Source organism: Telopea speciosissima, chromosome 1 (genome assembly GCF_018873765.1).
Source record: "Telopea speciosissima isolate NSW1024214 ecotype Mountain lineage chromosome 1, Tspe_v1, whole genome shotgun sequence".
In the NCBI taxonomy this organism is placed as follows: domain Eukaryota; kingdom Viridiplantae; phylum Streptophyta; class Magnoliopsida; order Proteales; family Proteaceae; genus Telopea; species Telopea speciosissima.
Genome location: NC_057916.1, coordinates 44451773 through 44459617, shown reverse-complemented (window position 1 = coordinate 44459617; position 7845 = coordinate 44451773). Strand labels below are relative to the sequence as shown.

The window sequence follows — 7845 nt, the reverse complement described above, 5'->3', positions numbered from 1 at the left end:
TCAGGGTTTAGGTGAATTATTGTGAAAATGGAGGAGATGATAGCAAGGAGATGTTTTAAAGCTTTTTTGAGGTGTTAATAGTATGGATGCATAGCCCATCGAGTCAGCTTCGCAACGGTTCAAACGACACTTGATTCCGAATTGAAACGAAGAAGTTATGGCTATTTCCGTAACGACGCGCGAAAATGGTCTATAGGGGTTTATTTATAATTATTAACAGTCAGACGGGGACAAAGTGAAGCAGAAGTTTATATTTCAGGGGCCTTAATGCAATTATCAAAAGTTACTTTACTGTACCCGAAAGATTCCTTTTGGAAGGCTTTGGACAGTCCAACTTCAACTTGAGATATCTTGGGCTCCCCAACTCCGAATTGGACGAAATTTGGGTCTATTTTGGGTGATTTTTCGCAAGGAACACAATGGTGAGGCCTATTTAAGCACTCCATGCTCCACGTTTTCTGAATGACAGAATGGATATTTTATTTATTCTTGAAGGAATCCTAGTCATCACCCTTACTCTCTCTCTCCTTCAACTTCTCAAGGGCACTTCTGGAATTCTACTTGGGATAGATTTATATTTTCTCATGTATGGAAGGTTGAAAAATCAAAGATGCTTTAATTTTATTGCTTGGAAAGATATCTACAAAAAAAGGAAGCACTTGTTAGAATTGGAAATTTATTTTTCTGAAATAGAAGTCTATGTAAACAATCTTCTCTTCTTCTTCTTCCTTTTTTTTTTTCTCTTTTTTTTTTAGGATTCAAGGCATTGTAAAAGAGGAAAGAGAAGATAATATTCTCTTTTTTTAGGGAATATTTCTCCCACACTTCCATCTTCTCTCTTCTCCTCTCTTTCACCTATAAATACCCCCTACCTCTCTTGTAAAAATTGCTCATTCACTTAGTGAAATTTCTTCTCTTCTTCTCCTTCAAATTTGTGATTTTTGGCTTTTCTAAGTTCTAGTTTGCTTTTATGATTTTTAGTTAATGGTTATAATAGGTTTAGTTTATGCTTTAATTTCAATTTAAGTCTTCAATTGGGTTGTAATTTCTTAATTCTAGTTTAGATTTTAAGCCTTCTAATCTAAGTTCTTAAGTTGATGACAAGACTTGAAGATTTAGAAGAGGAGTCCATGGTAAGTTTATGCAAGTATTCAAGCTTTTCAATTACATTCATGCAAGCACATCCAGGTTTTACTATCTAAACTCTCAATCTAATTCTCCATCTCCTCTATCTCTCTCTATCTTCTTCTTCTTCCCCCTCTATTTCTTTTATTTTAATTTTATATGGTTGTGGTTTATGGATGCATTTTTATTCCCTTATTTCTTTTTATGTGGTTAGTATGTGTGGCTGTATTTTTATTCCTTTCAATTCGCTTTAGTTTGATAGGTTAGATGCTCATGTGTTAGGACGCCGATTTAATCCCTTAATTTTGTTAGATGCTTATGAGTTAGGATGTATTGATTTTTGTTTGTTTAATTAGTTTAATTTAACACTTTAATTTGGTTCACTTTGCATTACTTTTAAGTTAGTTAAATAGAGTGGCGTATATCTCCTCCTGTTCGACCCATAGCTACGATTGACCCGTACGCTTGCGATTTTATTTTAACTCAAACAAGTTTTTGGCGCCGTTGCCGGAGAGATTATTGTCTATTTTATTTATCTGATTTTTAAGTAGTTCGAAGTATTTTAGTTTATTATTTTCTCTTCTTTTTTTTGAAAAAAAAAAAAAAAATCAGTTATTGAAAACCTCTTCTTGTTTCTCTTCTGTTTCAAATAGTGTGCGCCCAATCTAAAGTCCTTCATATGCTACAACCCTCCATCTTTTGGTGTCCCTCATAGGATTAAGTTACCTATGACACTACATCTTGACTTGGTTGGGTGGATTGACATGTGACTTATCTTTGGAGGTGACCACTCTTGATAACAGGAAAGCGACATAGTGAGAGTGTTGGAAACATAAACGTATAGTAGACCTCCATTCTACATGAGAATCCATATTGGAGTCGCACGTAGGTGGCTATAGAAGACTATACGGGTTCCCTTACTGTCAACCTATATGACATCTTTACAGTTTTTGAACCATTGTTTCACTTTTTGAGGGATAGAGATGCACTATCTACCTTGGGCTCCCTCTTGTTTCTAGTTTTTTTTTTTAACTGTTTTATTTTTCTTTAATTTTTCTAAAGGAGACCTCATATCTGTTTAGGTGGCTAAGGTGTGGACTCGTGATTCAAGTAATCGTCTTATTAGAAGACCACCTTCTCTACCACCTTTGACCATGGGTGACCAACAACCCAAGACTCTTAAGGATAGGTTTTACCCCACTAGGGCTGCACAACCCTCATGCATTAGTCTACCTGTTGTTACAGGGAATAACTATGAACTCAAGACCAACTTCATCAGCATGCTACCCCATTTCCATGGGATGGCTAATGAGGATGCATATCTCTTCCTTAGGGAATTTGAGGAGGTCTGTGTTCTAATTAAGGTCCAGAATTTGACTGATGATGCAGTTAGGCTTAGGTTTATACCCTTTATCCTGAAAAATCAGGCCAAGAAGTGGCTCTATGGACTGCCAACAAACTCCATTAATACAAGGGATGAGTTCACCATTGTCTTTTTGAGAAAATTCTTCCCTCTTCATAAGACCAATAAGCTTAAAAGTGACATCTTCCAGTTTAGGAAGAAACCACATGAGTCCTTTTCTAAATTCATGGAAAGATTCAAGGACCTCCTCTTAGAATGCCCTCATCATGGTTTTGACTTGTGGCAGCTATGCCAAATTATTTATGAGGGTATTGATTATCAGACCAAGAAACTTGTAGAATCTATGTGTCCAGCAGGCTTTACTTCTTTTTCTGAGGAGAATGATGCATGGACATTCTTAACCAACTTGGCTGATAAGACTAGGGAATGGAAATCTGCCCAAGAGGCTGAAAGGACCAATAAGGGATATCTCATTGAGGGTATGCCAGCCAAGGAGGCCAAACTTGACAGCCTCATAAAATGGTTGGAGTCCATAGTTCTTAAAGAGTCTATACCAGTTAATCCGGTCAACCAAGTCAACCATGTGTCGATATGTAGTTGGTGCAACCCCTGGACACCTTTCTGAGGAATGCCCCAACACCTTGGTGGGCAATTCCAGTACTGAGAATGTAAGTGCTCTCTACCAAAATAACCCATATAGCAATACTTACAATCCAGGATGGAGAAATCACCCTAATTTCTCATGGAATCAAGGGAACCAAGCAGACCCATCCAACTTTAACCATCAAGGTCAGGTTGGTGTCCAAAGGACCAACTATACACCACAAAACCAAGGAATGTCTCCTAACCCCTTTCCCCCTCGTCCTCATCCAGGACCTTCTATTAATTTTGCTAGGCCTCCTCTCCTTGCACCTTATCAGTAACCCCCAGGGTTTACCAATACAGGAGAGGCAACAAGACTGAATGAGATGGACAACAAGATAGCTCTTCTCATGACAAGCCACAATAACATGGAAAAATAACTTACCCAGCTTGTCACAATCCTGCATGAGAGGAAAATAGGGAAGTTACCTAGCCAGCTTGAGCCAAATCCTAGGCATCAGGTTCATATTCAGCAAGGTACCCAAACTCCTCCAACCAATGTTGCACAAGGCCAACAGCACCAAGGGCCCTCTAGACAGGTAAATGTTGTTTATGCTTTAAGGAGTGGCCATGAGTATTAATAGGTTAGTGCACCTCAGTCTTTACCATCTCATACTCCTGTTGACTCTCCCCCTTCTAAAGAGGCCATTGAAGTGCCTACTGTTCCAGGTTCGTCTGATGAACCTAAAGATATACCAGATGATTTGGTTGAGGAAACCAAAGAGGATTCTATTAAGGAAGTTAAAAAGACCAACCCTGAAAGAATTTATACCCCACCTGCCCCTTTCCCAAATAGGTTGGTTAGCAAGAAGTCTCCTTATGTGGAGAAGATATTGGATGTGTTCAAACAGGTTTAGGTGAATATCCCCTTGTTGGATGCTATTACCTAGATCCCCGTTTATGCTAAAGTCCTCAAAGACTTATGCACCCAAAAGCGGACCACCAATGTGCCCAAAAAGACATTCTTGGCTGCTAACATTAGTTCTCTAATCTCACAGCCAGTAGCAGCCAAGCATAAGAATCTTGAAAGCCCCACCATCACTTGCACTATAGGTCATACCACTATTGATCATGCTTTATTGGACCTTGGTGCAAGTGTGAACCTCTTACCCTTTCATGTCTACCAACAACTGGGATTGGGAGAACTGAAACCGACCAAAATTACTCTTCAACTTGCAGATCGGTCGGTTAAAGTTCCTAAGGAAATGATTAAGGATGTCCTGTTGAAGGTTGGGGAATTTATTTTTCCTGTGGATTTTATTGTTTTAGATACCCAACCCACTGCCAACTTCAAGGACCAAATCCTAATTATATTAGGTAGACCATTCCTAGCTACCAATAATGCTTTAATCAATTACAGGAATGGTCTCATGAAATTATCTTTTGGCAATACTTCTGTTGACTTAAGCAGCTTGACATGGATGAAGAGGTGCATATGCTTCAAGGATTTCCCGATGATATTGATATGTTCTTTGAGATTGATTTTGATTCGGGATTTCAAGAATGTATGCAAGAATTGGAGGGTATTGATGATACTCCCTTATCTGAGGTCTGGAGCATCCAACCAGCTTTGGAGCCCCTTGGACCCCTATCCACTTCCATTCCCAAATCCTCTATTATTGAGCCCCCCACATTAGAGTTGAAGGCATTGCCCTCCAACCTCAAGTATGCCTTCTTAGGACATGATCATACTCTTCCTGTTATTATTGCTTCTGATTTGACTTCTATTCAGGAAGAAGAGTTGATTAAGCTTCTAAAGGACCATAAGGAAGCCATAGGTTGGACCATGTCTGACATCAAAGGTATTAGCCCCTCCATTGTCCAACATCATATACATCTGATGGAGAGTTCCAAACCTTCTAGGGAACCCCAAAGGAGGGCTAATCCTGTGATGAAAGAGGCAATCAAGAAAGAGAACCTAAAATGCTTGGATCATGGCATCATTTATCCTATTTCTGATAGCCAATGGGTGAGTCCTGTGCAGGTTGTGCCCAAGAAAGGAGGAGTCACTGTAGTTGAGAATGCCAATAATGAGTTGATTCCAACCCGTATCCAAACGGGATGGAGAGTGTGCCTTGACTATAGAAAATTGAATGTGACAACTTGGAAGGACAACTTCCCCTTGCCTTTTATTGATCAGATGTTAGAGAGACTAGCTGGCCATGAATATTATTGTTTTCTTGATGGTTATGCAGGCTATAACCAAATTCCTATTGCTCTAGAGGACCAACACAAAACCACTTTCACATGCCCTTATGGAACCTTTGCTTACCGACGTATGCCTTTTGGGCTTTGTAATGCCCCTGCTACATTCCAAAGGTGCATGATGAGTATCTTTTCTGATATGGTAGAACACTTTCTAGAGGTGTTTATGGATGATTTCTCTATTCACGGCTCTACCTTTTCTCATTGCTTGCATCATCTCTCTTTAGTTCTTAAAAGATGCATAGAAAAGAACTTGGTCCTAAATTAGGAGAAGTGCCACTTCATGGTGAAGGAAGGCATAGTTCTTGGTCACATTGTGTCCAAAGAATGGATAAAGGTTGATAGATCTAAGGTGGACCTTATAGCCAATTTACCACCACCCAAGAGTGTGAAGGACATTAGATCTTTTCTTGGCCATGCAGGTTTTTATAGAAGATTCATCAAGAATTTTAGCCAGATAGCTAGACCTCTCACCTTTCTTTTGACAAAGGACTGTCCATTTGATTTCTCTTCTGAGTGTCATGATAGTTTTGAGCAATTGAAAAGAGCGTTGACTTCAGCCCCCATTATTCAAGCTCCAATTTGGACAGTTTCATTTGAGCTTATGTGTGATGTCTCTGATTTTGTTATAGGGGCTATTCTTGGGCAAAGAATCAATAAATTGCCCCATGTGATTTATTATGCAAGTATGACTCTTAATGATGCACAGCTTAATTATACCACCACTGAGAAAGAATTTTTAGCTATTGTGTTTGCTTTAGAGAAGTTTAGGCCCTACTTGGTTGGATCACATGTGATTGTTTATACTGACCTTGCAGCTATCAAATATCTTGTGCAGAAGAAAGATGCCAAGGCTCGCCTCATTAGGTGGGTCCTTTTGTTACAAGAATTTGATATTGAAATTAGGGATAAGAAAGGGTGTGAAAATTTGGTTGCAGACCATCTATCCCGGCTGCCTAATTCCTTGACTGTTGATTCTCCAGTCAACGAGAATTTTTCTGATGAGTATCTGATGGCAGTGTCTAGTGAACCTTGGTTTGCTGACATTGTTAATTATCCTGGTTACGGGTGTGACACCTGCACATTGGTCCACCCAAGATAAGAATCATTTCTTTTCACAAGTTAAGTATTTCTTTTGGGATGATCCTTATCTTTTTAAGACTTGTCCGGATCAGGTAATCCGGAGATGTGTCCTTGATCATGAGCAACAATCTGTCTTATCTTTTTGCCATGATCAGGCTTGTGGAGGCCATTTTGGGCCTAATAAAATTACGGCCAAGGTTTTACAGTGTGGATTTTATTGGCCTAGTCTATTTAAAGATGCTTTTACTTATTGCAAGGCATGTTCTTTATGCCAATCCTTAGGGTGTCTTACTAGGAGAAATATGATGCCCCTCAACCCAATTCTGGTGGTTGAGGTGTTTGATGTATGGGGTGTTGATTTCATGGGGCCTTTCCCTAACTCTTTTGGTAACCTGTACATATTACTTGCTGTGGACTATGTGTCCAAATGGATTGAGGCAGTTGCTTGTAAGACCAATGACCACAAGGTGGTTGTGAAATTTCTGAAGGAGAACATCTTCTCCCGTTTTGGTACTCCCCGGGCTATCATTAGTGATCGGGGCAAGCATTTTTGTAATTGCCCTTTTGAGGCCCTCATGGGAAAGTATGGTGTCGTCCTTAAGTTGGCCACACCCTACCATCCCCAGACCAGTGGTCAAGTTGAGGTTTCAAATAGGCAGATCAAGTAAATTCTTGAGAAAACCATCAACCCAAACCGCAAGGATTGGTCTAACCGGTTGGTAGATGCGTTGTGGGCCCATAGGACAGCCTTCAAGACCGATCTTGGTCAATCTTCGTACCGTCTGGTGTATGGAAAGACATGTCACTTACCTGTAGAGATTGAGCACAAGGCCTTTTGGGCTATCAAGAAGTTTAACTTTGACCTACCCACTGCAGGTGCCCATAGGAAACTCCAACTATCTGAGTTGGAAGAGCTTAGGAATGATGCATATGAGAATGCCCAGATTTACAAGGAAAAAACCAAGGCTTTCCATGATAGGCACATTTTGAGAAAATCTTTTGAGGTAGGCCAAAATATTTTGTTGTACAATTCTCGTTTGCATATCTTTCCAGGTAAGTTGCGTTCTAGATGGGATGACCCCTATATTGTTCAAAAAGATTATCCTCATAGGGCTGTTGAAGTCCTCAATCCAAGTACATGAGCTACTTTCAAGGTCAATGGCCAAAGATTGAAGCCGTACATAGAGATGCCTACTCCAGTTGAAGAAGAGGTCATGGATCTCCATGAGCCTCTTTACCTTAACCCCTGATATCCTGGTATGTATCCCCTCCCTTGTCCTTATTCTTTCTTTTCTGCATGCATTGAGGACACTGCAATTAAGTGTGGGGGGGGTTGTTGGACTTTAATTATGAATTTTGATTGTGGCGATAGTTTTTGGTTATGTGCATAAGTCTCTTCGATTTGCAAAGCGAGAGTGAGAGGGAAT

The 7845-nt window shown here is 39.9% G+C and overlaps 1 non-coding gene across 1 annotated transcript; it reads right to left on the bottom strand.

Moving 5' to 3' along the window:
- Window positions 1-2654: 2654 nt before the first annotated feature.
- Window positions 2655-2761, bottom strand: LOC122649327. The gene has a single exon (XR_006331286.1). It is a non-coding gene; the product is annotated as a small nucleolar RNA R71 (small nucleolar RNA).
- Window positions 2762-7845: the final 5084 nt, after the last annotated feature.